The 24,160-nt window shown below is 32.6% G+C and overlaps 1 long non-coding RNA gene across 1 annotated transcript; it reads left to right on the forward strand.

Moving 5' to 3' along the window:
• Window positions 1–7,192: 7,192 nt before the first annotated feature.
• On the forward strand, window positions 7,193–23,849 carry LOC141451312 (uncharacterized). Its single transcript, XR_012456677.1, has 6 exons — window positions 7,193–7,956; window positions 9,605–9,748; window positions 10,492–10,629; window positions 10,789–10,982; window positions 21,261–21,436; window positions 23,119–23,849. It is a non-coding gene; the product is annotated as an uncharacterized lncRNA (long non-coding RNA).
• The last annotated feature ends 311 nt before the right edge of the window (window positions 23,850–24,160 follow it).

Here is a 24,160-nt window from a genome sequence, read left to right on the forward strand (position 1 = left end):
GTTTAACTTTCCTATGTCTGCACTGAATCTTGAGTACAACATCTTTTGTATGCATTCCAAAAATAATTCTCCAGATCACTGGACGTAACTTTAGATTGAATTAAATTTCGCGAGGCTTCAGTCTTTTGTTTAATTAGACTTAAGAGGCTGATGAAGGGCATGTTGGTGAAAATACCACTTTTATCTGGCCTGACTAGCTCGCATTTCCTTACATTTCCATCGTTTTTAGCAGTGAGAGAATAGAATTAGATTCGCAATATCTAGTGCTGTACCTTTGTAGTTATTCTCATTACTGGAAACACAACATTTACCTGGCCTAACTAGCTCGCATTTCCTTATATTTCCATCGTTACTAGCGGTGGAAACAGAAAAAGATCCACCCAAGTTGTAAACTCAAATACTGGCCTGGAAAGTTATTTTCTAAGACGGAAAACCCTTTTCTTCTCACATATTTTTATATTCCCGAACATTTTTCCCAAGAAATGTCAATTATAACATTTAATAGCCAAATCAAGACAAAATTCCTTTTTTTTCCGATGGCTTTTATTATTTATTTTTCAAATTAGATCGACCATAGTTGCACAATGTAGCATTGGCCTAAATATTAACTATCAAATACAAAACTAGCAGAGTTCTAGCTGAATAAGGACGCAATTCCTTTATTTTCTGATGGTTTTTACATCTTATTTTTCAAGTTGAACTGACTATAATACTTGAAGAATTTATCATCGGCCTAAGTATAACTATAAAATCCGGAACCAACCGGATTCTAACCAAATTAGGACTCAATTCCCTCTTTTTCCGATAGATTTTACTTACAAATTAGATCGGTACTGCGTGTACAATCTGGCGTTGGCCTATATTATTTATCATACACAATGTAGCAGCAGTGGCCGAAATATTAACTATCAATTACAAAACCTGTAACTTTTTTGCAACAACCCAGATCTAATAGAATTCGAGAACAAAGTTGCTGAAAATGAGCAAAAACGGCATTTTAAAAAAAATTTTTTTGTTACCTTTTTTTGTAAACAACGTAGCGCCTAAACGCGCCAACCGATTTTCTTGAATGAGGTGTCATTCCATTTGGAATTTTATGTAGATGTGCCTTTTAGGGGTCTAGACGCTGTAGATGCAATAGGAGTGGAGTTAGCCCCCTTTATGTAAGGCCCCCACCAAAATTATTATTACTAATAACTCTGTAAATCTTGGCTCGATTTTGATAAAATTTGGCAGGAAGAATGGGTTAGAGCTCCCCCACTGTAAATTAAAGCGACGTTCTGCTCTTAAACCTATTAAGAATATGACAATCGTTTAAAATTATCGACGCCTGTACCGATTAATAGTACTCGCAGGTAACTTATGCCCTTCCTAAATTATAGTAAAATACCTGTTTTACACAAAACGTTTTCATAAGAAAATTATTTTTTTAAGCTTCTTTGCGAACAGCAACTGCAAGCATTCTTTCGAAAGATCTCACCAGTTAAAGGTACAAGAGTTAATCAATTCTCATACTTAACTTCATAAACGATAAGCTTTGCTTATTGTTCTGATTTTAACGAAATCTTCACTAAATTGTAGAGAAAAGTTTACTCCATAACTGATATGAATCGCAATGTTTTAGTGGAAATAGTTATTGAGATAAAGAAGATTAAAGTTTGGGGGTTTTGCAAATGGTTCAAATTTCAAACCTCTATATCTCTCATCATATTGCTCCGAGTTTAATGAAATCTGTACCAAATTATAGAGAAAAGTTTGCTCCATAACTGATATAAGTCGCAATTTTTTTGTGATAACAGTTATTGAGATATAGAAGGTTAAATTTTGAAGTTTTTTGCCTTAATATTAACTACCAATTACGGGAACAGCAGCATTGCAGTGAAATTAGAAGACGAATTCTACTTTTTCCAGTGGTTTTAACTTCTTGTTTCTCAAAATAGATCGACCCAACTTGTACAATCCAGGATTGGCTTTAATATTAACGGCCAATTACGGGAACAGCAGCATTGCAGTGAAATTAGGGGGAAAGTTCCATCTTTTCCTACGGATTTTACTTCTTATTTTTCAACTTCGATCTACGTATATGAACAATCTAACATTGAACTATTTATTAACTATCAAATGCAAAACCAGCAGTATGGTTACCGAATTGGTACACAATTCCCTCATTTTCTGATAGTTTTTACTTCTCTTTTTTTCAATATTAGATTAACACTACATATACAATGTAGCATAGGTCTAAATACTAGCTGTCAAATACAGAAGCAACGGAAGTCTGGCCTAATTAAGACTCAATTCCCACTTTTTCCGATGGTTTTTACTTTTCCAAATTAGATCTGCACTACATGTACAATCTGGCGTTGGTCTATGCGATAAATAGCATGTGCAAAACTTGTAACTTTCTAACCAAATTAGGATAGAATTCTCTCTTTTTCCGTTAGATTCTATTTTTTTTTTTTACAAAGTAGATCGATTCCAAGTCTACCATGAGCAGTGAGTAACTAGAAATAAATCCACCCTTGTTGCATTTAGCGCTGCTCTATATAGTTGTTCTGCAAGCCAGAAAACCATTTTCTTCTGCCCTAACAACCCACATCTTCTTAAATTTCTAACCTATTTCCCAATAAATGAAAAGAAACAGTTCTACCTTTCTTGTAACATCTATCTTTCTTGAAGCTGGTAAATCCTTTTCTTCTGACCTAACTAGGTCATATTTTCTTACATTTCCCAGTAAACAAAAAGAAAGTTATCTACCTTATTTGTAACATCTAGTGCTGGTCTTAATAGTTATTGGAAAACCTCTTTTATATGGCATAGGCCAGCTATATAGATAGCCCGCATCCCCTACCTTTTTAGCAGCGAGTGAGTGGAAAAAGATCACTTCTAGTTGTAATATCTAGTGCTAGTCTATATAGTTGTTCTCATAGTTATGCTCTGGCAGTAAGTAGGATTTTAATGATACTATACAAGACTATCTTACTTTAAGACACGCATTTACTTACACACGCATACACACCAATAAAATATTTGCATTACAAATAAAAACATTCACACTGTGCTCTTAATATAATCATTAAAAAATTATAACTTACTATTGGTTCTCATGGAGTACTATCTTTTCCCTATTCCGGTATCTAAGCCAATATTTAAATAAATACATTAACAATTGGTTGTGTTAATTTAATGCCCTGTTTTAAGAGCATATTTACTTCATTTTGCTTTTAGTATTCGTTGATTTATTCTTTAGACTCAACTTTTTTACAGATTCAACCTAGTATTATTCTTCATTCTTTGGTGAAAGAAACTGCAGGAAGTCTATGAGCTTGATTATAATTTGAGGCTACAACTTCCAGTTGCGGTAGCATTGCTTTCTACGATTTTCGCTCTCTGAAAACCTTCCTAGACTGCAATGAGTTGTGTAGTATGAATTTATTTACACTCTTTGGAGGATCCAATTCACGAATCTCTGGTAAGAACTTACGTTTCGTAGTTTGTTATGATGGCAATGTTCCCTTTTACTTGGCAGGACACAGAATGGGTAACTATTTGCCATAAGAGGACTTTCAGGTAAATGTTTTTCATCTGATTCATTTTACAAACATATTTCCATTGAATTAGAAATAGTTACCCATTTAGAAAGAAACTATAGCTAATAGAACGAACATGAAACATTACAAAACAAAATTAATTATAATGTTTGTAAATAATTGGAAAGGTGTGTACGCAGTCCAAAAATGGTTTTCTAAACTGACATTGAAAGGGCGAATAATAGAAAATTATAGTTTTAGATGATGAATTATTACGTCATATAAACAGAGATATATGCAAAGGAAAGAAAAAAAATAAAATAATAATGAATATAGTACGACATTTAGAGAGCACTAAAAGAAACTATTCAGCCCTAGTTTAAGACTAGTGCCATTGGCGTTACTAACTTACTGACTCGTGTCGTTCACCCACAGCACCCCACTCGTATTTCTTGTCTCAGATTAAATACTTGAGAGCAGTTGGACAAGATCAAATCTATTCTTGTTTAGCTGGTCATAAAATGAACGTTGGTAATATTCATTGAAAACAAATGCTAATAATCAGACTTACAATGACTTTTGTCAAGTTATTTTATTTGGTCATGAAATTTACATTTTACATTTTCGTTTTAGAGTTTTGGGAGCTGTTTTATCTTTATTTTGTTAGTTTCTAGAGAGAAGTCCATGGCAAAACTGCACTTTAAAATTATTATCGCTTACAATATCGCTTTCAGATTTTGAAATGTTTACACCAGAAAATGTTGCAAAATACCAAAATAATCGTTTATTTTATTCTAATATATTTGAAAGCAATATTGTTGGCGATATAATAATTGTAAAAATCAGTTCACAGCTTTATGTGGGAGCAAAAAATCATTGTTCTCAATTTCTTAAATTTTGCATATAAAAGTAAATAATTTGCGACTAACTGCAGTATGAAAATTAGCAGATAAGAGACTTTAAGTGTAAGTTTTCAACTCATTTATTTTACATTAATTAATAAACTTTATTTAAGTATGAGTTATTAGCATTTTAGAAAGTATTTTAAACTGGGTAACTTTTGATAAAAATTTAAATTTGTTGCAATAAACCTATTTGTAAAAAAATCAAAATGTGGGGCACGCTTCGTGACTTCATCATAATAGTTCATTTCTTCATTTTTGTTGGTATTTACTTTTAAATAGATTATGATTTTTTATTGTTTTAGTCTTCTTTTTTTCTGACACTCTACTTAATATTAAACTGCTTATGCAAGGAGGATGGCATCAATTAACTTGGTCTTGAGACAATGTTGTATCTATCCGCGAAGACGCAAGAAAACCTGCATCCTAAAAGGAGAAGACTTGACAATCAATTACAGGGAGGAAGATCTGCAACTATTCGTTGAAAGCGAGGCTTACTATATTGCACAGTTCAGGAATCTCTGGTAACGATCAAACAAGTACTTTCTTTTTTACTCTACCAGATATCCTTTCGCACAAAAGGAGAAGAAAGTCGGCCTAAGGTACCGCGACCCTAATATTCTCTAGAGCTCCAACAATGTAGGGCACCTTCCAATCCTGTCTATTTGATTAAGTAGTCTGAACAGAGCGACTCCTAATGAACAGCTTCTTTTTTCGATAAACCAATCCCTCAGCCAGCAAGCTCTTCACCCAGTAGGTGTGATGCTGTTTCTGCCACATCCTTTCAGAATCTATCCAAACCATTTTTGCTTATACAGACTTTAGAGGTTCAAGTAGTAGCTGCCTATGGGACTTTCATCAACCGATGCACCTGACATAAATTTAAGCAATTAGCCATTATGATAACATTTTCAAGGATTTAATGGAAATTAAAAAGTCTTTTGGTTTTGAAGAATTCTTATTAAATAAGGAGATATGTGGTTCGGAAAAAAGAATTATCATGGGGGGGCTATCCCTCACTAGTTAGTTTACCGTCACACTTATATATGACTCTTCCTAAACGCAATTATTAATCGTAATACCATTTCAGAAACTCCTCGACATAACAGAACCAAAGATTTACTCGTAGCACTTTTTTCGGTACTACGTTTTTCCCCAAAACTCCCAGGAGCTGCTTCCTTATGCCAAGGAACTGTACGATTGCTTGAATTCCTAATTAAGTACTTGAAGAGAGTGAGAGAGAGAGAGAGAGTGAAAGAGAGACAGAGGCAGAGGCAGAATGAGAAACAGTTGAACACTATATGTTTTTAATTTATATTTGTTCTAAAACTTGTATGAACACTTTCTAATAATAAGTATTGGCGTGGAGTATTTCCAATTAAGAGTAACACATAAATCCTATCTAATTACAACAACTGTTAGCCCTGTCTATTTTGTTTGTAAGCCATTAGGTAGTTTTTACAAAGCAAAAAACAAAACAAAAATCAAAGGCAAAGGTAAACCACATGAAACCATATAAAGGTAATTGTTAAAAAGATAACAGGTATGACTCATATACAGGTAACTAGAGTTTGATCGATTTTTTTAGATATTTTAACTAAACTAAAAGTTGAAACAGAAAATAAATTTGAAGGTCGATGAAAAAAAAAAAATATTTAAAAATAACCATTATATTTATTTTGTGTTTGTGTGTGTACGATGGTGATTGAATAATTTGCTCAAGTGATTTGAAGCACCAATCACCTGTTGTGAAAGAAAAATTATTTCTACAACACTCACTACCTTACTAGGTGATATTTGCTAAAAGTGAATGAACACTGGCAATTACAGTAATTTTATCCACCCATTAATGATAATATGGTTAAATAACCAGGTCGGATTGCTCTCTCTCACTCTTTTTCATTCCATCTCTCATTTAGGTGTCCATTTTTTATATATATTTTTTTTATTTAGACCTGTAATTAAATTTTTAAATTTGTTTATTCGCAAATACTCAATTTCCACCTTATGCAAAAGATATAGAATGTTTTCTCTTATTAAATGCTTCCAAGGACATTTACGAGGTTTTTTTTAATAATTTAAAAACTTCTAGGTGGCCTATTAAATAATTGAGAGAAAAAAATTAATTACAAATAATATATTAAATACAGAGAATATAATGATTGAATAAATATCCGGCTTAAAACGGCCATCATACTTTCTCTTACTGTAATTTTTTATGATGTTCTTAGAGGGATTGGCTTTGTTTCCACCAAGAAAATAGAGGAGTCATTATCAAAAGACCTCGTTCCATTAATAGGAAAATGGATACTTACAAGGGGATTCTTCTGCTGCTCTGACTTATAAGCTTATTTACAGGTTTAATTTTCCTTTTTTTTTTTAATAATTTTTTTATATATTTCTTTTTCTTCCATTCCAAAACTTACACCACTACAGGATAAAATCCTACAAGTTTCTATTGAAGGTAAATTTTTAAATCATTGGCATCCCATTGCACTTTAAATTTGTTTGCTTATATTAATTATAAATAGACTTTAAACAGGTAGACTTTAAACAGGTAGACTTTAAACAGGTAGACTTTAAACAGGTAGACTTTAAACAGGTAGACTTTAAACAGGTAGACTTTAAACAGGTAGACTTTAAACAGGTAGACTTTAAACAGGTAGACTTTAAACAGGTAGACTTTAAACAGGTAGACTTTAAACAGGTAGACTTTAAACAGGTAGACTTTAAACAGGTAGACTTTAAACAGGTAGACTTTAAACAGGTAGACTTTAAACAGGTAAACTTTAAACAGGTAGACTTTAAACAGGTAGACTTTAAACAGGTAGACTTTAAACAGGTAGACTTTAAACAGGTAGGCTTTAAACAGGTAGACTTTAAACATGGTAGACTTTAAACAACAACAACATATTGTTGAGTAATACAAGAAAAACCAAAATACGATGCTTTATATGAGCCGTTGACTGCACAAATTGATTAACTCCACTTTTTTTAAAATATCTTAAATTTAAGCGTCAAAGCATTTGGTTCAGTAATAGTTTTTTATATTTATAATAAATTTCCCAAATATAAAAGATTAACACGATTTCTATCAGAATCTATTAGAATGGAGAAACACAACAAATTTAGAGATGAAGAGTTAGTCCAACACAGTGAGACTATTTGCTGATCTTTGAGGACAGGATTTCCAGTTTTAGGCGATCCCTTAAAGCCAAATACTGCGGAGGTTGTGGCAAGGAGAATGAACAGCAAGAAAAGAAGAGTAAAAAAAAGAAAGCAACGACCAACAATCCAAATTTCTGCCAGCGCTAGGCCATCGGTGATTTAATAAGAGTGAAACTCATTTCAGAGGCCAGTAAATTTGGTATTCTGTTGAGATGTGAAAGGAGTAAGTTCACGATCTTATCTGGGTAAAGGTAGCCAGGTCTATTAACCATAAAAATTGTGAATTCAGTCGCCAGGTTCTCACCGCTCGGAACGAAGATACAGTCCACAATATGCCAGTCCAAGAGGATTAGGTCTTGGTAAGTTTACTTGTCTGGTTTCAAAATAGGATTTATTACTTTGTATACTTAAAATCACTTAGCATCCGTAATTAACCATATTGATAAAATATTTTTGATAAAGGTGTTAGACTACATAAACAACTTTTTCTTATACTCAACGCCGACTGTGAAATGTTAGACCCATCCACATCCACTGAAATTGAATGTCCAGATAGTAACTCATTGACTAATTGGTAGTTGGACGTAAAGGCCGCCTGAAAAAATAGGCGATTACTTTACTTCCCTTTACTTTATAACTCATTGAAGTATTCACTCAAAAAGTAAATAATTTATAGAACTCTTTAAATTCAGTAAGAAATATTAATCAGATAATGATTGGCAAATATTTTTTTTATATAATTTAAAATTTAACTATATAGTTACCGACAAATCTTGATTATTTGCCTTAACAATTTTATGTTTGTTAAATTTATATTCATGTACATAAAAGCATGATGAAATAATTTAAAAAGAAAAGAAACCTTGGACCGTTAATGGAAGTTCATAAAAATGTGTAATTTTTGTATCAAATTGCCGCCTCCACATCTACTCTAAAATCTGGTCTGTTAGAGGTGTTGTAGGTGGAGCTGTATGATAAATTTAAGTATGTTTGGTGGTTCCCGTTGGTTTGGCCTTCGCTCTTCTTTGATAATCTTAATGTCCATGATCTCTTTTTTTGTTTGCTTTGTTGTATTCTAAATTTTGAATAATTATATATTGAAGAATGATTAAAAACTGTCAGAAATTTGATTTAATGATGCATTTCGTCAATAAATTACTCCCCACTTCGATTTCTTTAATGGTTAAATTTTGTTTTTTAATAGAATGGTAATTAGGCACAATATATAGTATTTTCACTTGTTTTAAAAGGTAGTCAATTACTGTTATAAGGGGCTGAAATAATAATTTGGTATTTTATGAAGGGCACCACCAAAGGTCCATACCATTTAATGGAGCGAAAATCGCTCTGTGCTGGATTTTCAACTCCAAGTAGAACTTCTTTATTTAGACCACAGGCCCTGATTAGATAGAGACTTCGATGATGAAGAACATTTTCTTTGCAACTATAATGTCCGTGAAGTGATCTATCAGAGGGGAAATTTCCTCTTCTAATTGAGTTTTGTCAGTAGAAAATACGCCTATCCACCCTCAACCACAGTTACACTACTATCGTCATACTTTTAAGGCTAGTTATTACTGGCTTTCCTATATGAAACTATAACTTTATATGGAAGTTAATTTTAGTTTTTCAGTGAACTTGTTTTGATCAATTAACTGTAGCAGACTGCATTTGCCATTGTCTAGATGTTATGTTTCTCAAAATTGTATACATTAATTTTTAATAAACATATTTATAACTATTTTAATAATAGTCTAGTTATTACACATTAAACTAAAACAAAAAATACTTGGGAGGGATGCAAAAAGTTTAGTCTTGGTGTACTCACCCAAAAAAATCGTGCGACGTTTAAAGTAATTGATTTGATCGTGAAAGAAGCCTCTTTAGGTAATCGCCCAGTGGTAGATTAAAAGGTATTTTGGATAAATTATTCACTTTACTTTGTTTTTGAACATTTTCTTCAGATAAATGAGCATTTACTGGATGAAGTAATTCTTTTCTTTCCAGGCACCAACAAAAGCATGAAAACGCAAAAGCAAACATTTGACGATAGCAAGTTAAAGCCAGAACATGATATTTCTAATATTTCGTTCTTCCCTCTCAGTAAACTTCAAGTAATCATTCCAAAAAAAACAATGAAAAACTCTTGAGGTAAGTACTCGTAGTTGATAAAGAATTTTGAACTTTGAAAAGAATATGTGTTTCAGATGTATTAATCTACAACTCCATTTTTAGCTTGCATTTCTTTTTTTTTGTGAGTTGGTTTTTAAAATAAAATCATATTCACCTAACATTTAAACTTACATAGTCTGAGCTATACGGCAAAACGGCATTTTGTTAAAAACAATGTCACCCATCGTCAACTAACTTTCGTTAATTAGTGAAAACATAGTTTTTCTTTAGTTTGATTCTTGTCATTTCGCTTAATACAATGCTCAAATTTTGCCAGTTTTTGTTACCATCTCTCTAGATCTACTATGACTGGAAGAAGCTACTAAGTCTGGTGTAACTTCTACTTACTTAAATATACAAATATTAGGGTAAATTAAAGGAATCGCTAAAATTTGAAATTCGATTACGACTTCTACTAGACATATCTGTTTCCGTTCTAAACATTTTAAACGAATAATTTTTATAAGAAAGTGTGCTTAACTTCTAAATTCTGAGGAGGAAAGAGGGGAGAAGATATTCTACGCATTCTGTCTATGAAACATTAAAATCCCAAAAAATGAAATAAATGTTCGTGTTGAAACGTTGATAAGGAAAAAAGAACTCTCATAGAAAACAAGGAGCAGGTGCTTCATACTCAGATAGATTCTGTCAAGTTGTCAGCATTTTGTTGGAAGATGACGTGCAGACTACAGAATTGAGTTTGAGTTCAAAGTTTGTTTCAGATCATTGATGTCCCAGAGTATAACTATACTCCTACTGGAAGTATACCTACTGGAAGTTATGAAGAATTATTTTATGCGACAGAAAATGAACTGGATATGATTTTGCGAGTATATTAACTATAGTATAGTAAAGTGTTGGTAAGGAAATTATTTTCTAGTTTTTACTATTTAAAATGGGAGTAAATAATACTTAGTAATTTTTCTAAAGAGGTTGTTAAAAACGTGTTTAAATGTACAACGTTATAATGTTAAATGCACATATATTGCATTAAAAAGTATAATTTCTTTTGCTTTCAGTATGAATAAAATATAATAGCCTCATTTAAGGAAATATTATTTGAGATAGCTGTTGCGATACTAAAGTTAGAATGACCATTCAAAACTGGAAAAGATAATTTATTACATTTTATAACAGTGAGCAAGCGCCACATAAATAAAATGTTCCCCATATTGCCTTTTCATAACTACTTCTTTTTTGTTTCTTGATAAAGGTATGTATATATTTATGTACTTTTAAAAATAAAATATTAACCTTTTGAAATACCTTTATGATTCTTTAAAAATAAAACACCTTTAGAGTAATAGAATCATTATTATATAAATTATGCAACATCAAGAGATTATGAATATACGTATTTAATAATTAATTATACTTTTAAAATTTTTCTTTCATCTTAACTTGAGTAAGTTTTGCGACCGTATCAGATTTGAATTAACCACCGCATGCACTAAAAACTTCTAGAGTGAAAAACAATCAAGACTGTTTCATGCTGCTTATAATCAAACCAAACCTAAACCAAATCTTCCAAAAGTTACATTTTGATCACTTTTTCCAAGTACGTTAAAACCCAGGTGTGGGATGCAGACTGGAGACTATTCACAGATCAATAGGTTTCATCTGATTTCAGCTCATACAGCTGCAAAATGGCTTGTCGCTTGGAAGCTGGGTTCTATGGGATAAAATCAGAGACTTTTATTGAACGTTCTCTTGGCAACTGCTACACTATTTCTTAATCCATTATTCGTTCGGAAAACGCGCCTTCTCCACATGGCCTGCTCAACACAGCCTACTCAACCTAATAAGTGTTTAGACTTGGGTTTTATTATATCAGCAAGAAATAGAGGAATTTCTTGGTTTAACCACTACACCCTTCGAAGAAGTAAGCATGTGGTGAGAAAATGAACACAGTTCTTCAAATTGCATATCACATATATAAAAAGTTAACACTCGTTTAACTGAAAGATTAGCGGTACTGTCAGTAGTTTTGGATTCTATTACTCTGGCCTAACGATTTTGAAATTTATTGCATTTATAATTTGAAAGAAATTTAAGTAAAGTCGTTAGCTATCCGCCTTTATCCACTTCTTTTACATTTTTTTAGTTACCTTTTATTTAAATTACTTAAACATAACCAATTTAATTTCCATCAAATTACTGAAACCCAGATGTACCTAACTAAAAAGAAGTAGTTATACATATATTCAAATTCTCCTTGTAGACACTATATATGTTACAGTAATTCAGTGATCATTGTTAAGAACGCACAGACATAGTTTTTTCATTTTGTCCTTCTCATTTAGAGTAAGCTGGTAATTGAATATAATATATGGTACATATAACAAATTTAAACATTAAGCGCCGTTTATACTAATTAATTGGTTACTTTACCTTGGCACTGTTTTATAATAAATGAAATTTGCCCGAAAAGTTCCTTAATTGAGGCAACAGCAGTTAAGTAGCTGTCCGCTGGCGCCATCTAAAGACCATGTCTTTTTTATACTTTCTTCTTAGCTTACTTTTGCTCTTTTGACTTTCTTCTTTCTTTAAACAAGCTTGTGTGCCTGTGTGAGTAAAAATGTGCAAAGTTAAGTTTTTCATTTTTAATCACCAAAAGATCACATTCTCGGATGGTATTCTGAAACTCTCACTAAAACAGCTGTGGATGAATGAAGCTATTCTAATTAATTTGGCTTTTATTTCGTCTGTTTTTTTCTTTTTTACTTCCTTTTTTAAAATGTACTTCTGAAAACAGTTAGTATTGAAATGAACGAAAAAATCTAGTGGAAGACTATTCAATTTCAAAGCTCTGGACTAGAGGCTGGGCAAGAGATCCATGGCTCTAGAAACGGACTTTTTACGATTTTACCACGGCAAGTAAGAATCGTCGAGATAAGGACGATTTTGGAACATCCTGTAGTTCTTAGTCCTTGAGTTTCCAGCATGGTTTGCACTTGTGAAAAATATTGGTCCTACTGGACCAATAATTACCTTCTGGTAATAATTCTTTATTACCTTACGAGTTGTTAGCGAGGTGAATGGTGAAAGAAAGCGAGGACCGAAAGGAAAATTGAGGGGGTCAGATGGGGCAAGAACAAGTAGTAGATCGAAAACCTTTGAGAGAAGGATTATTGTGTGTAGATGGAAGGTACAATAGATCCAGCAACATCATTTCACCTGTTTCGATTTATAGAGTTTTCGAGATTACCTCTTCTGCATGAGTATATGTAAACTCAATCTGCCCTTTTGCAAGAACTGTTTTCGTCTGAAAGAGAATATACTTGTCATCCGGAAACCATTAAATATCGCAATTAAAATAAAACTTACAGATCTTCAAGAAAAGTAAGAGTTTTTATTTATTAAAAGCTTTAATTGAATTTAGAGTAAAGTTCTATCATTAATATAGTAAGGAAGGTATTAAAATTTTTTTGAATCATGTTGGCACTCGCAAAGCGACAAGTATCTCAGTTTTGAAGTCTTACTGGTCAGCAGATTGTTTCATCTTTATGAACGCCTCCTTAGTGACCATCTCTAGCTAGCTTCAGAGAAACAAATAATATAAAGTGTCCATTCATAAGAGTATTCCTGAACTAATTTATAGCAAAAATATTTCTAATAAACGTGATCGTTTATTACATGAACAAAGAGCCATTTTAATGTATATATAAAATGCTCGGAAATATTTTTTTAAGTTGCACTCAACTTTATCTTCTTCACATTTGAAATCGTAGAAAATAAAGTCTCTTTGCTAGCTGATAGAGCTGTAGAATGTTTTGAGACTAATATTAGCTATTTCATTGCTATTTCCTAAATATTATTCGAGAGTTTGTCAAAGTTTTATGTAAAATAGTTTAAAAAATCTCTTTATTAAACTTTGTGAAAATAATGGCGTGAAATAGCTTTTGCTACAGGTATGAACTCCGTGTCCTTGTAGTTGATTGTGTCCAGGAATATTGCCTTAATTATCTCTATACACATTCAATTCTGTACGGCCTACAATTATTGACATGGAGGAGAATGTACGAGGAGAGATTATTTAGAATGGAACTTGTACAGAAAAAGTGAAACATTAGTGAATAATAGAAATAATGAGGCAGTGTTGCTTGGCTTATCGAGAGATCACTCCTCGGATTTGCGCTGTTCAGACCGGCTCTCATTTCTTCTGTCATAGTGCGTCCGAGAAGTTACATAATAATGAAGCTTCAAGCTGCTACTTTATTATTACAGACTGTCAAGTTTTAAAGTTTACTTTATAGCTTTAAAAGAACATGTTGCCCAAATTATTAAGAAAGAGATGGTGTTTGCATCAAAACCCTCCTAAAAGAACTCTTTGTGCGCTCCTGGAGTGATAAAAGATATTTTGATTTAATCCTAACCGATTTTGAAGTTTTTCTTCTTATTGAGACTTTGATTTATCAAATACCAAAACTAATAAAAATCTCAGTTTACTTTTTCTTCAAGCTATATATGTATATATACGTATGTTTTCATAAATACTATATACATATGTGCTTAAAGAAACAATAGGCAATAATACAAATTTATGATTTTTAGCTCTTTATGTGTTGGAAATACAAGACTTTTAAAGATTATCATTACTTTATTATCAGAACGCTCATAATGCTGCGCACATAGACCTCAGTTTATGCATAATTTTTACATAACCAATTTTATTGGTTGCACTTGTCATAACTTTAAATGGTAACATTTTCATAGCCTCGTAAACATTGATATAAACAAAAGTAATGTGTTAAAATAAAAATGAATGTTCAAATAAAGTGGATCGATTTCATATAAAACGCGTTGTCAGCTACTAAATTTGCGTAATTGATGATATGGTTAAACATGAAAGGAAATTCCAAGTTTCCAATAAAGTTGAACGAAGGAAAAAAAGAGAAAGTTGTAAAATGTGCTTTACGTATGAAAATAGATAGATTGCTGAACCAATTGGAGGAATAGTAATTTTGTTATAAATTGGTGAATTCCTAGATGATCAGTTTACAAGAACTCAATTTATTTGAATTGATCAATTCTATTGGATGGATAAATCTTATTCACTAGAGTTACTGACGCTTTCATTATAAGTGGCTGCGTTTAAGACGAGAATATTTAATGGAATGCGTAGAAAAAGAAAACATTTTTCACAAAAAGAGATGCTGGGAAGACTTTTGATTCAAATAAATAGATGGATGGGCATTTTTAATGGTTTGAACCCAAAGGCAGGGAAAGGACACATTGGCAGATAGTATGTACCTTAAACAGAAGTGTTAATGAAGAAAGCGAGGAATGATTAAAAACTTGGAGAGGAAGATTGTCAAGTGATAGTCGGCGTTAAGCTATGATGAAACAGTGAGTTCTAACAATCCCCAAACTTTATGCTATATATATTAAATATAAATATGTAATTGCGCGCAAAGTAACAACGAAAATAAACTAATCACTAATTCTATCGCTATCAATTAAAAAAAAATGCATCCAAATACTTGAAAATTATTCAAAGAAACATAAACTGTAATTTACGAAGTGTGACGTATCAGACAAACTAAGCTTTACATTGTGCGGTTAGAATATTAAAACCGCAATTTTTATTCAGCGCGCGTTTGGATGTTTTACTGTACTTGTTTTATTTATTTGTATTGAAGTAAATGGAATTTGTTAGTAATATGCAAATTAGATTTTCTGTTTGAGTGGAAACAATGATTCGGAATTACTACTTGAATGAAATAGTTATAATAATATATTTATGAAGTTTTAAACAAGTGTCTTTTTTTATTGGAGAAGTCGAATTTGGAAGTATTTTAATATTTATTTATTATTGTTACATTATTGCCTTTTCTAATTTGATACGATAGAGGTAATAATCTAAAATAGCATTATTAAAGAAAGCAATGGTAAAACGGATGAGATTAACGAAATACATTTGTACAAAACTCAGAAATGCTTCTTTACACTTTAGGTTCTTTTTCCTCCTTTCTTTGCTTAAATCTGTTCATTCCTTCAGAACCATCCCAATCTCTTCTTGTGGTTCCGCGGAGACTAAAACTTTTACCTTTTGACCATGATATTCTAAAAAGTTAAAAAAAAATTCTTGTTATGCAGAAATTAAAAATTTAACAGATCTTGATTTTTAAGAAAATAATTGCAGTGACAGGATACTTTTAAAAGTGGTTAATATTTTGTTCCAACTGTTTAATGAACGTTTCTTATTAAATATTGAATAATTATTCTATTGGGAAATTATATTTGACCTTATTAACTGTAATTTCAATATTTAAAGCAGTTTAAATTTACTTTTATATTTCCTCTAATTTCCTGTCTCCATTTAACTATCATATTGGATAAAGAAAATACGTTTACAAATTAGATATGTAGATTGTGAGCAATTTATATACTTTTTTAACGACTCAAATAAATAATTCATTACAATTTTATGTTAACCTATATTGAGATTTTTACAATTGCAGAGAAATAAATGCAACAAATAAAACCGGTAATAGTTGGTAAGTAAGCTGATCGGCTAAAGGCCTGCAAGTAATGAACGGCGACCATCCAGCAAAGGCAGCAGTAGGTCTTCATAGCAGGAAGTTGACATACCAGATAGTCGATGCAAACTGATGCATTTGGATTCACAGGGAGGATTAGTAGGAAGAGCGGAGGTTGAGAGGTCTTGGACTAAAGAATTCGTGTGAGAGGATAGTCGGCAATTTTAGAAAATGGGATTTGGAGATGACAGTGATAAACAGAATTTATAATTCACTATTCCCTAAAAGTTAGCAAGCGTTTTGTTAAGATTTCAAGTATAAGGAAAGTCATTTCTTCGTTTAATCTTATAACCGTATTTTTAAAATATTCTCAATAACACATTAAGTTTTTATTTTGAAGGATCATCTATTACAATAATTTCCAATGCACCTAAGTGAAGCTGCAAACTAGATTCGCTGATGAGAGAAGCACTGATGACCGGTCTATAAAACACCATAATGACGAAGCTCTGGGTAGCAAGTCAGGGATAACCACTCCCTTCAAAAGCCTTTCATCCTAGATATTCTGAGGATGAGGATAAATTATTACTATTGCTATTGATGTTAGAAAACATGATCATTTTTATTATAGTTTACTACCTCGTTTAAAACATGCTATTCATCGGTTTTATTTCAAACAAAAAACAATGCCACTTGTTATAGGTGTACATTGATAAGATAAAGTATGCTTCAGTAGGTAAGTTTGACATTTTTATTGTTGTTCTATGATGTCACTATTGCTGTTACCAATAGTTAATAAATTATAGCATACGGCCGCAACTAAAACAGAGTAGACAGGTGTCTTGGTTTTTATTTTCCAACAATATCTCTTAGATTTTTCGATTCATCTCATACTATCTGTTCCCTGTTTTCAAATAAACATTTCAGTTTTTATTCTAACTTCAGAAACGAAAGAATAATCAATACAAAGTTCTTAACATTGAAGATTATTTTTGTACTCAGCCAACCATCGAAGATTATATATTACCTGTTTTTGTTTTAGTGTATTTGTAATATTATATGTACGTAATCAATTAAGAGCTTCTCAAAAAAATAATTCTGCTTTTATTTGTTGGACTTTAAAGGCACGATAGAAGAGAAAGTATCTCCTCTAGATGATCCGCTGTAGCTGGGCCTTGTGGATACTTCGTCAGGAGGAGAGGAATTTTCTACCAAACAATTTTCACACCCTGTCAAATTGCGTTGTAATTGCTGTATAATTGATTTTGAGACCTCTTGGAGATCCGAGGAGAATTCGTAGAAGTGACCGGTGGTGCTTGTAAAGAGGCGAGATTATCCTACTAGAGCTGCAAGGAGTCGTTATTAATAAGTCTAGACAGGCTAAGCAGATTAGCCTAGTTCCCTTGCACTAGGTCACTGCCAGGAGGAGTAGAAAATGGCATCCCTGTTTGCCGGATTTACAATCGCCGGGCGGTGGCGAGAGGCGGCTGCAACGTTGAGACCAAAGGAGATTTTGTAGCTTTTTTTTTTTTTTTTTTTTTTTTTTTTTTTTTGAAATTTACACCTGCACTCGTGCAGTACAATAAGTAAATATGCTGTGCGTACAATAAAAATGGCGTGGCAATCATGAATGATGATCATCCAGTGATGACCATCATTAGTCTACCAGTTGGTCACGGGGCCAACGGCGCCTCAGCCGTCTTCGGGGGTTGGAGGGAAGTGTGGTTGAGAATAGGTTTGCAGCTAAAGGATTAGGGTGAAATGATAGTTTTTGGTGGAATGTGTTGTGGCAAGTTCTGGTATAAATGGAATGTTGAGGTCTGTGTGTATGGAGTGGTTACTGACATAAAAGGGAGCGTTTACAATGCGGCGGAGTATTTTAGATTGGAGTGTTTGTAATCTGTTGATGTTAGATCGTTTAGCTGTCCCGTAAAGTTCAAGTCCGTAAGTCCATATTGGAGCAAGAAGGGAAGTGTACAGTCGACGCTTGTTCTGTAATGTTAGTTTTGAGCGTTTGTCCAGTAGTCTAGCAAGGAGTTTGTATCGTTTGTGTAATTCAGCCCGTTTAAGTCTCGTATGAGGGTTCCAAGTTAGTCTTTTGTCTAGGTACAGTCCAAGGTACCGCACATGGTCGGCTGGTGGGATAGGAGTGTTATATAAGAAGACAGGTCCAAGAGTTGTTCGTTTGAGTGTGAAGACTATGTGTTTGGATTTATTTGGGTTGATTTTTATTCGCCATTTTTGCAGCCAGGGTTCTAGTGAGTGAAGGTGAGATTGTAAAGAGCGGATAGCGAAGACAGGATCAGTATGTGTGGAGAGAATGGCAGTGTCGTCAGCGAAGGTGTATATGGAGGTGTTGGGATTTGAAGGTAAGTCGGCTGTAAAGATTGTGTAGAGAAGAGGAGCTAAGACGCTACCTTGTGGTACACCAGCAAGGACAGGAAAAATAGATGATCGAGAAGAGCCTTGAATTACTAGGAAGAATCGGTCGGAGAGATAGGATTTGAGTATAAGATAGTATGTGCTTGGTAGAATACCCTTAAGCTTCCATAGCAAACCCTTGTGCCATACTCGGTCAAAGGCCTGTGAGACATCCAAGAATACTCCAGCGCAGAAATGTTTAAGCTCCAGTGATGTAGCGATGGTGTCCACAACGCGATGGGCCTGCTGGATTGTAGAGTGGCAACTGCGAAAACCAAATTGATGATTTGGGATAATTCCAAGGCCATCAAAACTTTCTTGAAGGCGTGGTAGGAGGAGTATTGTAGCTAAAACGACTAATGTATGAAACCATGAACCTCGGAACCTCAAGTATTCTCATTTACTTTCCATGATTCTTCATTACTTTTCTTATACTACTTTGCTCATAAAATGACCAATTAGAACTTCTTGATTAATATTATTTAAAAAAAATCTATTTGGAAATATAACATGTTATATAACATTTTATTTTAATATTATTTCTGTGTTTGACGCTAAAACGTCCTACTACCAATATTTAATCTTTAAAACAGCTCTACTTTGCATAACTTATTAATTCACATTGCACACAATGTATGCAAACTTTCACTAACTTGTAAGCAAATTTATTTCTATTATAAAAAAAAAGTTAACTAGGACGGTATTATTTATTAGTAAGAGATAAATAAATAGAAAAAAATCTATGATGTCCTTCCATGAAGTTTTTCAAAAACTACTTGTACAAATCTATAACTAAAATTGGATCATTCTTCTGTAAAATAAAATTTAAAAACCAGCTGCTAATTTCTAGAAACGGGTCCATAAATTTCTTTTTTAAAAGTACAATCAGTGATACTGTCTTTTATGATAAAGTAATAATAAGTCCAAATCGTTGGTTCCAATTTTTTTCCATTTAGGTCTTGAGGTTGTTTTCTTGGATTTATTTATAATATTTTTTTCCAAGTATAGTTTTGTAAATAAAAATAAATTATGTAAATTCAATGAACAAAATCTATGTCAACTGTTAACTATTTATACGAAAACAATTTAAAATTACTGACAGTTTAATTACAATGAATTTAGTGTGGAAAGAAGGTTTTTGTAAACAGGCAACTAAATTTTAATTAATATTTTACTTCTTTTTTTTTATTTTTTTGGTCTATTTATATTATTTTTTTAACATTAATGAAGCAACTAATTTTTTTTATAACAATTTTAATATTACGGAAAAATAAACCTATGTTTATCTATAAAACAAAGGTTCGTGAAGTTCTGAAGACAGAATATTTCAGGCCTTCGAAAAGTGTCATGCCAGGTGGTGCCGTCATGCCGTATTCCATGCGCTGACTTCTGATCTAATCCCTTCTCTTATTATTAAGCTTAAAATACGTCCCCGTTTTAAAGGTATATTCCTATCGTCCCGTGATTCTTTGGTCCAGGTGATTACATTCAGAGAAACCAGTAACAGTAAGAGGTGCTAGTTAACAGCTGGAGCTGTTGTCCGCAATGGTGTAGACAACCGATCAACTGTACTCTCCTTTCCTCCAATCAAGAGATCTTCCACATTCCAGAAAAATGTTTTCGTAAACGCATCAAAAATGAAAACATTGCCAAAAATCTCGAATTCTGGGAATTGGGCTTAGGGGTTTTCCTAAACTGTGCGGATTTCCCAGACTAACAACAAGAACAAAACAATAACTTCTCACATTACAAGTAGAGCCAACAGAGATAGTTGATGAGAACAACTACCTCTCTTTGGTTTAATGACCACACATGTGGACTCTAGTTCATCATTATACCCACAGTCATTCTATTACGTATTTTACGTGCGTGAACACTCCAGATGCCTAGGATCTATGCAGAAACACTGCTATATTAGAAAGCCAGAACAGATCATAGCCAATCTAGAAGTGGACAATGGAGGCCGATCAAGTCATTCCACAGAATCCAAATGTTTTGCTAAAATTTATCTTAGCTTAACACTTATACATTTGTACCTATAGACCATTTTGTTTAAAACCACTTTGAAAAACCCGTGACCGCGGTCACACTCAGGATGAAAGCCTAATTTTGGTAGTTTAGCAATCTTAAAAGGGTTACTCAATCACGAATTAAGGAAATAATAGAAATCTGTCTAAAATCAGATCAACATCTGACCTCCCTCAAAATTAAATTACCTTATTAAACTCACGACTAACAATGTAGTAAGACATATTTAGTTTTGGCGTAGGTAGATTAAATTTATTTTTAATGAAACTTGTAACGATTCGTTCGCAATTTTATAGCCTGAAGTAAAAAAGTACTTTGCTGGTTTGCATAATAAACATAATATGGTTGCGTACATATTATTAATTTATGCGGAATAAACTAAAAGTCATGTCCAACAGCTCTTCCGGTATATATTACAATGTCGAAAAATTGCTTGCTTGCAACAATCGTTACTTCGTGGCTAAATATAATTTATATTTTGAATTATAAATACTAAATCATTTAGAATTTGTATAGCTTTATTTGTAAATTACAAATAACAATTATTATTTTTGTTTCAGTCGTTCAACATCTAAAATTCATTGGTATCCAGAACCTTCTTAGTACAATGCCCACCTCCGGATAGTCCAGTTACAGGAGATAGATCTAAGGTGCAATGCTTCTAGGAAGAGGAATCAGTTACAAATCTTTGATAAGATAACTGAGAAAAGATCTGGATGAAAATTCTAACAGCCTGGTTAGGATTTTCTATCTAGATTAAATCCAGACTGTAAGGATTGTCTCACATTTCCTAAAACCCAGTTTCCACTATATTTCAATTTAAGGAAAATCAACGTAATAGCGTTGATTGTTGATAACGTAGTAGCGTAGACTGTTAGTAATTTTACTTCCCCTTAACTTTTTGAGAGGGAGTACTGGGTTCGCATCAAATTGAGTTTTAAAATTTGAGTTTCCAAGGTTATCCTTGTGAACCCATTTAAAGATAAAACTAACCTGAGGTATAACTTTACAGATGATTTTTTTTTTTCTGAATACCAGGACGATGAGGAACAGTAAATCGGTCAATTTTAGTAACAAAGAACGTGCGATCTGTGTTATACACAAATGAATCGAGGTCATTGAGAAAAGTGGAACTGGAGTGATTGGTCCACGGATCATCGCTTGAGTTTACATGTAAATTTCCCAGCATCTTTCATGCGGAAATCGCGCAATAAGAAGATGGATCTAATTTAATCTAGACTTCTTCGCGGAAGTCTCGGAATCCAAAGATTTAAGTTTTTAAACTGAGTTATTAGCTCGGAAATGGTTTGGAAAAGCCTGGGCAATTACAGAGAAACAAAACACTTCCTAAAACCCTCCTACACTTGCTTAGTTATCCTAGTCAGGAGGAAGTGCAGTGTTTCGCCCGGAACGTTTTGCAGTAGAGCTTTGAGCTCTTCTTGAGTTTGTAGTATAAGCGATTAACAAATAATTCTAGATAAGTTCATAAATTTTTTTTTATTATGTTGGCCATAGACAGGCAGTCAAATTTGCATAGACTGATTAAAAACCTTTGTAATCAGGAAATATCTCTCAGTAGTGGAAGAGAAAGTAGTTAATTGTTGTAACTATACAAATAACTAAATCGTGATTTCTAATCAGATTTTAGCTGAAATTGAAATGACTTACTTGTTTTTTTATCTACAAGTAATTTATTTATACCCCCCTGAAGTGTTTGTTACAGTTAATACCCCCTCAGCTTTACTCAGACTGTATTTGGTATATTTTATGCCTACAGCGTCTATTATAACAAGACGGATACATTTATTTATTGTACAAATAAATACCACGTTAAGCTAAATCGAATGCTTTCTCTTGCTGCACTTTACAAAGTTGTAGACTATATTTAAATTCTCTAAAACCTTGGAATTTCAAAGTTTATTTAATTTTTTCAAAATACAGTTTCTAGATCCACTTGCCAATACTTAAGAAACAAGTCCCTACCCAAAACTTTCTTAGAAACTTTCAAATCAAAGTTATAGTTCTAAGTGCGTGCACTTAAATAAGAAGTTTGCATAAAATCGTCGGAGCTAAAATAAATAAATAAATTTAAAATTAATGCAGCAAAGAAGTATTCTAGAGCTTGAAGGATTTTCATCACTAAATTCAAATCAGGTGCCCAGGTGGGACCAAATCGAAATACAAAGATCCCCATTCTTCAAAAAATGAATTTATAGTACAGTCGTCTCCGTCCACGATACCCAATTTTGGAGAAGGACGTAAAACCTGCCTGAGAAAAAAGATATTACTTTACTTTTTCATTATTTTAAAATGTATATTATTATTATTATTCAAAACAAACTTCTCCATATTCTGTAGTAATTCAGCGAGCTATTTGATTTCATGCTGATAGATAAACTTTGCTTATTTTCGTTTCAGAAATTCCCCCTTCAGTGGACTGAAACTATGGATAAAGCAAGAGCCATCTAGTGGAGCGAGCGAAACTGATCCAAATTCAAAAACAGAAAATTCAAGAACTTGAGCAGTTTCCTCACCTCACCCTGAATACAGTCTCGATCTGATACAATTGAAAAATTACGTTAGAAAGGTGGCATTCTTTGTTGTTGGGTTAAGGCAAAATCCTGAGCATCGGAAGTGACTATAGCTCGAATCGGAAATCTAAGTGTGAGCTTTCTCCCAATTATTTTATTTTATGTTTTTACTGATGTTCTGCTCACCTGCTTGTACCAATGAGATCATGGGCTAGATCGAAAAATCTGGGCTAGATTCAATTTGTTGAATTTTTAAAAATTTATATATATAAAAACCCTTTTTTTAATTTCATTCTTTTAACAAAAAATAAAACAGAACTATTCCAAAAATAAGAAGCAAAACAAGGAGTTAGAGAAAGTATAGAACAATAACTTGTAGGGTGTAGTCTATCTATGTACTAGGATATTTCTCTGCTAAGTTTCATACCTTGTCTTATTCTGATTTATCGAATTTATATTTTAAATGCACATTATGAAAGGTTGTACTAAGCAGTATGTATTTAATAATTGCCCACAGGGGCGTTGTTAAAGAAAGGTACATTTATAAAATCTTATGTGAAATAATATTAAGTAGAGGTACAAGTTGAGGAAAATTTAAAAAAATAATAATAAATAAAATAAAAATAAGATCAACCACTAACGTGAATGTTAAGTGAACTTATTCGCCGTTTTGCACAGCACTTATCAAAATTACAAATAGTTTTACACTTAGAACTCCTTTCACTTATTAGAATTTATAGAGGTACTATGTGTACACCTCTACTATGAAATTTTAATAATTTTTGGTTGTCAGTTCACTAACTAGAACAAAATACGTGTATTTTTATGTTTGATTCAGTTAGATATCTATCTAACTTTTGAGATGTCTCAATATTTTGAGCTATTAGGTTTAAAACATTTCGATTTCGCTGGTAAAACTTTGTCATCTA

The sequence above is a fragment of the Rhodnius prolixus genome, unplaced genomic scaffold (genome assembly GCF_049639745.1).
Source record: "Rhodnius prolixus isolate KJV_2025 unplaced genomic scaffold, Rpr scaffold_1, whole genome shotgun sequence".
Taxonomy (NCBI): domain Eukaryota; kingdom Metazoa; phylum Arthropoda; class Insecta; order Hemiptera; family Reduviidae; genus Rhodnius; species Rhodnius prolixus.